Genomic DNA, 10,598 nt, shown 5'->3' with positions numbered 1-10,598 from the left:
GAAAAATCCCCATCCTGGTGGATTACATCGTGATGGGGAAAATGAGACAACATCCAAAATAAATGGAAATATGTGATATTTTTAAATGACAGCTATGGAAAAAGAAGCAATAAAGGAAAAAATAATGGGCAGGGCCCTATGGAAGAGTGGGGTTTGTCATTTTAAAGAAGGAGGTCAGGAGAGGCCATTGAGACTGGCTCTTTCACTGCTGCGGTAAGAATAGTAATGAACTTGGATTCGAGTCTTGTGGTGAACACTGTTACCACCCCCTCAAATTCATATAATGAAGCCTTAACCTCTGGTGGCTGAGAATTTGACTGTATTTGCAAACAGAACCTTTAAAGAAATAATTAGATAAAATAAGGCTGTTAAATTGGAGCCCCAATCTAGCTGCATGTGCTCATGAGCAACCAGGGAGGGAGCAGGAAAGTAGGTGTACAGAGACAAGGTCAAGCAAGGTCATAATGGAAGATACCATCCACAAGGCAAGGAGAGGCCCCGGAGAAACCTTCCCTGGGGACACCTTCATCCTGCACTTTCAGTCTCCAGTACTGTGATAAAATAAAGTCTATGGTTGAAGCCACCAGCCTGTGGTGCTTGTTCCAGTATCCTGGGCACACAAACACAGCTCTGAACTCCGATACCTACCAGTCCTGAGACCTTGACAATACCTTCCCTCAGCATCCTAGAAGTAACATGGACAGCCCCACAGAAGAGCACCTTGAACACTGTCCTGGCACTTAAGTCCCCAACACCTGTGACCAATGGGTTCCACTGCTCTGCTTATCCCTTCTCACTGTCCACTTTAACTGTGGCAGGGGAAGCACGTGACCCTGGCTGCCCCCATCCTGGCACAGCCAAGCCCTCCTTTTTCCATGCTACATCACATTCCCTTCTCCTGCGTGCTTTGGAGTCTCAGTCCAACATGAGCCACAGCATCTGATGCCTTTGCTAAAGTGAACTTATAGGAGAACTGAGCCTTTCTCTGTTCTCATTTGGTTGGTTTATGTTTAAAACATTTGATAATGATTCCAACTGGTTTTTATGAACCACCATGGATATTTTTTAACTTTATCTTTGTTCCATAAAGTGCTTATTTTGAAGATTGGAGTTTTTCTGGATAGAAAGAGAAAGAACATTACGTACAGATAAGTAAGCAATTATTGGAGTAGATGGAATCTGTGGCTTCTCTTGCTTAGTTTCCTATCACATGATCAGACATCAGCCATCCCTGGATCTCCCTAATAATCTGACCTGTACCTAACCACATTCCCCATTCCAGCAGTTCACTCGGAGGGTCTTTTTATTTCTTTCTACTTAGCAATTGCCACTTTGTTGCTGTAATATCTACTTACACTTGTTCTTTCTTATATTCTATGAAGTCAGCATGTTCGGTGCTTGAAGCCCTGTTAAGTTGGTCTCTGTGTTTATTTCCTCATTATTGGAAAATGGATTTCCTTCCTCTATTCAGTATAATCAATGTTTCCTAACACAACATGCCCATGAAACATGCTTCTGTATCCTTGCTGCATGTGATTTTATATGATGACTTACATGGAACATTCTTTGGCTGAACTCATATAATCATGGTCCCATGATCTCTCAGAGACTAATATGCTAATATGCGTGGTGAATCTTTAAGAAGCAGAGGTATTTCTATGCTACCAGAGGATTCCTTTTCTTAGGGAGCATCCAAATGTTAGTGCTCTTACTTTACAGGTCATGGCTTTAGTAGACTTGTCCAGACACATGCCCTGACCCTGAAAAGTAACTGGCTTTGTTAGGATCACAGGGAATATGTGGCAGAAGGCAGAAACCCACCCATCTTGTGATGAAGCAATATATTCATGTGTTGACCTGAGCATTTTTGCGGTCCCATGTACAAATCAATGACTTCTCTTCCAAGCCTTTAGAAACACACTACATCATGGTTGGGTGTCAAGGGGAACAGTTCTCAGTTTTCAAAATAACTGCAGGCATAACTTCTGTACTTCATTTTTGTTCTAAACTAGACTTGTTATACTTAACACATTCTAATTAATGCTGAGCCTCAGATGTCACCATGCACAAAGAATTTTATATTATCAAATTCATTAATAGAACTTTGATCCAGTTTTAGCGGCCAAAATCTCATGACTGGTTCTTGCTTATTTGCAATGCCCACAGTTAGTTTCTGAAGTTGCTTCTCTGCTGTCTCCTCTTTCACCTGGAAGCTCCTGCCCGTTCTCTGTGTACCTTTATCTTTCTTCCTGTGTAATTGGAACTTGCAGTCAGATGATCATGCTAAGTAAATATGATTTTTTGTACATTTTCAATTTAGAATGACTCAGTTGATGATTGGCTATTTACTAGGAGATAAAAATCCAATCCAGCTTATGGAGAATAATAATAATCTATTAGCTAGTTTTCAAAGCATGCTCAACATGTTTGACTTCATTGCAGGGTAATAATTGAGGTTAGAAACTCGGGCTCAGGGTCAAGGCAAATCTGGCTGTTTCAATTTAGACTCACTGCTTACCAATAATCTGACTTGGACAAGTTAATTAGCTTTTATTCTCTTTTGTTTCCTGGCTTACAAAATAAAGCTAATGATATACTACCTCATGGGGCTGTTGTGAGATAAATGACATAATTCAGGAAGTTTTAGCTCAATATTTAGTACTTATGAAATGCTAAGACATTTGAGGCAGTACATGGTGGTGTCACTCAAGACCAGAGAGCTGATCAAAGGAAGCATCAGGCCTGGGCCTTGACTCCAAGAAGTCTATAGTTTGCCATTCCTTAAAATACAACACATTCAGTGAAATATTTGTTAAAACACACACACACACACACACACACACACACACACACACACACACATTATTCTGATGGACCCATGTTTCCAAGAACTTTGTCCAAGAACCAAGATATTTATGGTGATTTATTTTGCATGTCAACTTGACTAGGCTTAAGGGATATCTGGATGGCTGGTAGGATATTTAGGGTGTGTCCTTTCGGGGCAGTTCTGGAATAAGTCTGCCAGGGTTGTTCTGGTCTTCAAATCAGTAGACTGAACAAGAAATCTGTCCTCACCAGTGTCAGTCCCCAATTATCCAGTCTTCTGAGGGCCTGAATAGAATAGAAAGGAGGAGAAAGGGCACATTCATTCTCTCTCTCTTTTCTCTTTCCTCTCTTTCAGCTGGGACATCCATCTTCTGCCCTCTGACATCAGGGCTCCCTGTTCTGAAGCTTCCCAACGTGGGGTCTTCCACAGGCACCCCCTCCCCACCTCTGACTCTCAGGTCTTCTGTCTTGCAGTGGGAGCCGCACCACTGGCTCCCCCAGTTCTTAGGTGTTCAGAACTGAACCAACCACACAATCAGCTCTTCTCATTTTCCTGGCTGCAGACAGCATACAGTGGTACTTCCTGGTCTCCACACTCCTGTGAGCCAATTTCCAGAACAAGTTTCCTCTCACATATCTCCCTGTCCATCTTACTGGTTCTGTTACTCTGGAGAACTCTGGCTGATACAATGTGCCTTTGCCAGATATGTTGGCATCACTGTAGTTGTTACACGTGTATTTGACATCTATCTCCCCCCAAGAAAGCACCTTTTCCCTGTGGAGATCTGGGTCTTTCCTGTGGATCACCATTAACATGTCCTGGCCTAGAGTGTCTGGAGAGTAGAAAGGTACTCATGTGACTGAGTCTGATATCTGTCTCCCTGAATCTTTAACGTGATCCTTACGGTGAAATCAGTTGGTGTTTATTTATCTCAACCTGCATGCTTAATGGAGACTCACCTTCAGTTGTGGCTATCTATATCTTTGGAACTCTATATTTTATTTATTTATTTATTTTGGTACTGGGGATTGAACTCAGGGCACTTTACCACTGAGGTACATCTCCAGTCCTTTTTAAATTTTGAGACAGGGTCTTTGCTAAGTTGTGGAGATGGGCCTTTAATTTTACAGTCCTCCTGTCTCTGTCTCCTGAGTCACTGGGATTATAGGTGTGCACCACTATTCCTGGTTGGAACTAATTTTAAAATGAAGTAGTGTAGCCATAGTCAGTTTCTTATACAAAAAATTTCAAACTTGCTGTAGTCATTCTTATCCTTCTCCCCAAAATGGTGCCAACAAAGCCACCCTAAGCTCAGTGGCACACAAGTGGTAATTCTCATCCTCACATCCCCAGGTCAGCTCAGGTTTGAATGACATGGGTTAGACTCAGCCAGATGCTGCTGGGTGGTCCCATGCCATTTCCCTGGGTTGCTTCTCCCCCTTGAATCACTCGCACATGTTTCATGTAGCAAAAAGAGTTCAACGGGGCCAGGCCAATCTTGCACACACATTTCAAGCCTCTGTTCCAATCTCATCTGCTAATGTTCCACTTGCTGAAGAGTTCCAACCTCCAAGTCTAAAATTGAAGGGTGAAAATTCACCCTCTGCCTATGGTGCTGATCGGAGCAAAAGTGAATTATTGCTGTTATGATCTAATCAACTTCAAATAGACTGAGTGTGTAAGAAAGTTATTTTTTTTTCCTCTGTAAGGGAAAAATATATATAACTTTTTTTTCAACCTCTAGAGTTTCTTAACTATAACAGAAGATAGATGAATAGGACAAGAGTGATCAGAAGCTCCCTGACATGAATATTCAATAGATACAAGGGAGGAACCCTGGATGAGTAGGACTCAGCAAAGTGACTTTGAATTCCAGCTTATACTGCACCTTCAACAAAGAACAGGACCTTTTTAGAGAAATCACAAGACAAAGAAAAAGAACTGGAGTCTGTAGTTTTGGCAACTTGTGGGAAGGCAGAAGAAAGTGAGGTTATAAACCTATTAATGCAGACTCTTCTGGGACTACCTTGGGCGGGTTAGAGTCTGGAGTGCTCTCTAGATACATCCTTTGTCCCCCAGTAGGATGAGAATGAGAAACTGTCTTTTAAATCTGTGTTCTTCTTTTAGCTAGCAGAAGGAAGGTGGAGATCCTTCCTGCACCTGTTTCTTCTCAATGGGGTCAATAACCCTTCTTATTTTGGGGTAGCATATTCTAGTCTTCCATACCTTTAAGATAGTTCATTTTAAAATGCTATTTGAGAAGAAAAATATGAAGCCTCTGTATTAACCAGCTCCCCTCCAGTTGGATGCTCAGCTAGACAGTACACAGTGTCCACAGATAGTTTATAAGGATCTCTGGGGCCCATATTACCAAAGGGGTTTAGGAGAGTAGGAAATCTAGACTTGAGTCATGACATGGAAGGGCACGTGGAAATTCAGGTGAGTGAGATTCTCAGGGTGTAAGAGAAATGATTACTTTCACTACATATGTGTATGCCTATCCTATAATAAGTGAGAGGAAAATAAAAGGAGTTTTTAGATGTCTTTGGTTTGCAAGAATAGATCCTCAGCATAGGGCTTACACAGAATGGCTGAAATAGTATTTCCAGGTGTTCAGCCACAGTTACACTGTCAGGCTGGAGTTCATTGTTATGCAAAAACTAGCATGGGGTCTTGTCCATGGGGGAGCTGAGTAAATAGTTTTGTGATTCTGATTCTGGGAGAACATATTCCTTTCAGTCACTTCTGATTTTTATTTTCTCTATTGTATTTTTAGATGAGGTCATCAGAGCTGCCAGGCTGGGTCATTTCATGAATTATACATAGTTCCAGGACTCTAAGGAAGCATCCAAGGAGTGTTAATTATTGTGTTATTTGGACTTCAAAAGAATGGGAGAAGTAGAGAGGCCAAGCACAAAATCTGAAGTCTAATCTTGTCTGCAAGTGTTAAAATGTGAGAATGTGTAAGTTTGGAGCATGAGTGTGAAGGCGGAAAGGGGCTCCTATATAATCCTGCTTAGCTAGTTGGAAGGATATAATTGGAATATAAAATAGCCACATTTGGAGAGAGCACAATTCCACTCCCACATGTATCAACATCCCATTAACTATATATTCATGAAAATGAGGTAGATATATGGTTTAGAAACCAATTGCTCTCAGAATAAAAAATATTTCCCCCAAGCCTGTTTTAAACAAAATGAATGACAAACACACTCATAAAGGGAGATGATTGACACTACATAGTTCATGAAATTTTGCTTTTCAAAATCATGACATTTTGTAACATAAAGAGATGGTGATTAAATTATGTACTCCCCAAACTTAAAAATTAAAAAAAAATTTTAAAAATCCAGGACTGGGAAAACAAAAATAATAGGCCTTACAAGGAATGTAATTAGGCAGAGCTAGATTAGAGACTCCACAGAGGATAAGCCACAGGCCTGATTATCTTGAATTTAATTTGCTGCTTTTGATATTTTCCCTTCTGCATTTGAGGGAGTCCACAGAGAGCGGCCTGCAACAGCTGCATTTTTCAATTGGTCTATTTAAATTTTTTTCTTTTTTGGCACGAAGCATAACAAAATACAACATTCTCAAGACGATTATCAGTCTTCCAGCAGCCACACTGTTTCCAGCAAGCAAGTAGCAATGTGGTATTTGATTTGACATCTAAATCTTCTCCCTTGGGATAAGTTGAGACCCAGCATTTTAAATGGAGGGACTGAGATTAAGTTTTATGAATACTAGGATTTGTTGAGGATGGGCTTGAATGTGGTGCATGGAATAAAACATCTTTGTGTACCTTCTCTGCCTCTCAAAATTCTAGAATCTCAAATAAAGAGCCAAGGAGCTATAAATAATCCAGAGATATCTGTTCATAGAACTGTCAGTCATCATAAGGGGAGGCATTGGTAGATCCATAACTGTTTAATTCTGAATGAATCCCACAATCCCTCATCCATGTGGGCTGACTGCCCAGTGTTTGAAGGCACTCAGATATTGTCTCTCTTCAGTTTTCCAAAGAAATTTCATCACATTCAAGATATCACGGATGGATTATTGCCTTTACCCATGAATTAGCAAGAAAGATGAAGGGACTCTCCCAAATTGCAGACTCTGCTTTTTCACACAACTTCCTAAATCTCAAGAGTTTGAATTTTTCCAAAGTTCAAGTGGTTTTCACCATCTGTCTTTTTCTATATCATTCAGCATGGCTGAATTTGAACAAGTAAGACCTGAATCTCTAGAAAGTAGAGTGGTCAGTAACACAGAAATACACCATCATGCATCTGACCATGCCACTGCTGACTGAGCAAGTCCTTCTGAAGCCAGATTTAAAGTTAGGTAGTTAGTGTAGTTAGGTAAATCAGGTCTAATACCGAGTGAAATCTAAAATGGAGGCCATGCTGAGAATGACTCAGGGAAAACAGGACAACTCATGGAATGTTTATGAAGTCCTGAAAAGGCCCTAGGCCAAAGTCCACCTCAAAGAAGTGTTAACCAACAGCCCCAACAGATTTGGAAATAGCCCATCCCAGAGAAGTGATAATCCCATCCCAAAGGTGATAATTAGGCCCACCTGTGTCCCACCCCTCGGGCCTTCCAACCTACATTCCATCACCAAAACTATAAAAAGGGGAAACAACTGCACTTCCACGGATTCCACCTTCTGGGTCCCCTTCTTCCTCCGGGAGAAGTCCTTTTTTCTGTCCTTTAATAAATTTCTAATCTCTACTCTGGCCTTGCCTCGGCGTGCTTCTTTGGTGTTATTCTTCAACATCGGGGAGCAAGAACTCGTCACCGGTCAACAGCGGTATCACTTCTGGGTCTTTCTATCCCACTATTTCTAGTACCTACCATAAGTTTCTCCTCTAATTGTCCATACTTAAGACTTAGAGGCAATCTAGTGATATTAGATTGACTGGACTTCTTCTTTCTTTAAAATTTTGGCTTGGAAAAGAGAGTACCACCATGATATATTTGGGGAGAAGGAAGTGTGATATTCAATGAGTTGAATGTTAATTTTATTTTTTTATTTTTATTTTTATTTATTTTTCTTTTTTTATTGGTTGTTCAAAACATTACAAAGCTCTTGACATATCATATTTCATACATTAGATTCAAGTGGGTTATGAACTCCCATTTTTACCCCAAATACAAGTTGCAGAATCACATCGGTTACACATCCACATTTTTACATAATGCCCTATTAGTGACTGTTGTATTCTGCTACCTTTCCTGTCCTCTACTATCCTCCCTCCCCTCCCCTCCCATCTTCTCTCTCTACCCCATCTACTGTAATTCATTTCTCTCCTTGTTTATTTTCCCATTCCCCTCACAACCTCTTATATGTAATTTTGTATAACAATGAGGGTCTCCCTCCATTTCCATGCAATTTCCCTTTTCTCTCCCTTTCCCTCCCACCTCATGTCTCTGTTTAATGTTAATCTTTTCTTCCTGTTCTTCCTCCCTGCTCTGTTCTTAGTTGCTCTCATTATATCAAAGAAGACATTTGGTATTTGTTTTTTAGGGATTGGCTAGCTTCACTTAGCAAAATCTGCTCTAATGCCATCCATTTCCCTGAAAATTCCATGATTTTGTCGTTTTTTAGTGCTGCGTAATACTCCATGGTGTATAAATGCCACATTTTTTTTTATCCATTCATCTATTGAAGGGCATCTGGGTTGGTTCCACAGTCTAGCAATTGTGAATTGTGCTGCTATGAACATCTATGTGGCAGTATCCCTGTAGTACGCTCTTTTAAGGTCTTCAGGGAATAGTCCAAGAAGGGCAATAGCTGGGTCAAATGGTGGTTCCATTCCCAGCTTTCCCAGGAATCTCCATACTGCTTTCCAAATTGGCTGCACCAGTTTGCAGTCCCACCAGCAATGTACAAGAGTACCCTTTTCCCCACATCCTTGCCAGCACTTGTTGTTGTTTGACTTCATAATGGCTGCCAATCTTACTGGAGTGAGATGGTATCTTAGGGTGGTTTTGATTTGCATTTCTCTGACTGCTAGAGATGGTGAGCATTTTTTCATGTACTTGTTGATTGATTGTATGTCCTCCTCTGAGAAGTGTCTGTTCAGGTCCTTTGCCCATTTGTTGATTGGGTTATTTGTTATCTTATTGTCTAATTTTTTGAGTTCTTTGTATACTCTGGATATTAGGGCTCTATCTGAAGTGTGAGGAGTAAAAATTTGTTCCCATGATGTAGGCTCCCTATTTACCTCTCTTATTGTTTCTCTTGCTGAGAAAAAACTTTTCAGTTTAAGTAAGTCCCATTTGTTGATTCTTGTTATTAACTCTTGTGCTATGGGTGTCCTATTAAGGAATTTGGAGCCCGACCCCACAATATGTAGATTGGAGCCAACTTTTTCTTCTATCAGACGCAGAGTCTCTGATTTGATAGCTAGTGTATCTTCTATTTTCTTTGGACAGCAAACCTTATATGAATTTTTGTTAATATTTTTTGTCCTCATAAAAAAAGAACATGAAAATCTGGTTTGGATTGTCTTGGGATATTTTTTTTTATCCCATCACATCCTTGGTGCAACTTCCAATGGAAATTTACAAGACTATCTCCACAACACCATTTCTTGAATCTAAAGGACACAGGCTAAACTTTTGACTATGGCCACTCTTTTTTAGGCTAAATGTACACTAGAAAGGTAGTTTAGAAATAAATTCAAACTGTTAGAGCTAGTTACCATGGTTTAGGCAATCCTCAGATTCGAGTATGTTGTCAGGTGAATGTACATTTTCCAATTGTGTGTTTCCATTTTTAAATTCTAAATTTAAAATGGAATTATTTGCCTACTTCTAATTTTTAAATTATAACTATTTTTGTTTAGATATGAGGTCTCCCCCAAAAGCTCATGTGTGAGATAATGTAAGAAAAGTTTAGAGGTGAAATGATTGGATTACGAGAGCCTTAACCTAATTAGTGTGTGAATCCATTGATATGGATTAACTGGGTGGTACCCGTAGACAGGTAGGATGTAGCTGGAGGAGGTGGTGTGCCTTTGGGATTTATATTCTGAACCTGGGGAACAGACATCTCTGCTTCCTGATAGCTATATCCTGAGCTGCATTCCTCCTTTATACCCTTCCACCATGATGCTCTGCCTCACCTCAGCCCCAGAGTAATGGAGTTGGCCTTCTGTAGACTGAGAACTCTGAAACCATGACCACCCAAATTTTTCATCTTCTAAAACTGTTTTTGTCAGGTCTTTTGGTCATAGCAGTGCAAAACCTGACTAATACAATAAGTATGGACTATTTGTCTATTCATAATTTTGAAACTCAAAACCTACTTAGTTTAACTATATTCATATTTAAATAACTTCTAGTAACATAATATTTTGAATTTGAAGAATTGCTTTTATACTCTCACATTTTATAAAACAAGTTTATTCTCTCTCTTACTGGTGATTTTGAACATCAATGTCCTTCTCATTATGGGACCTAATTTTTGAATTACCTAAAGAAGATTTCTGACATTATTATTTCTCTCAAAGTTGTTCAAGACTTTTCAAATCCCTGTGTGAGTCTGTTTCTGGAAATTTTATCCCAAGCCCCAAGTACTCATTCATATAATCTGAGAAGAGTTGGTTTATGTTTGTTCACTAGTAACAAAACCACACTCTCCAATAACTGGTGGCCTTTTAAGTGATCTTAAAAACTTGCTTACAACAGATACCTAATGCTTGCTACAGAGGTCACACGTGCAGGAATAATTACTAAATCTGTGTTTAATGTCCCAGGT

This window comes from Ictidomys tridecemlineatus, chromosome 16 (assembly GCF_052094955.1).
Source record: "Ictidomys tridecemlineatus isolate mIctTri1 chromosome 16, mIctTri1.hap1, whole genome shotgun sequence".
Taxonomy (NCBI): Eukaryota; Metazoa; Chordata; class Mammalia; order Rodentia; family Sciuridae; genus Ictidomys; species Ictidomys tridecemlineatus.
Note: the sequence above shows the minus strand (reverse complement) of the source record.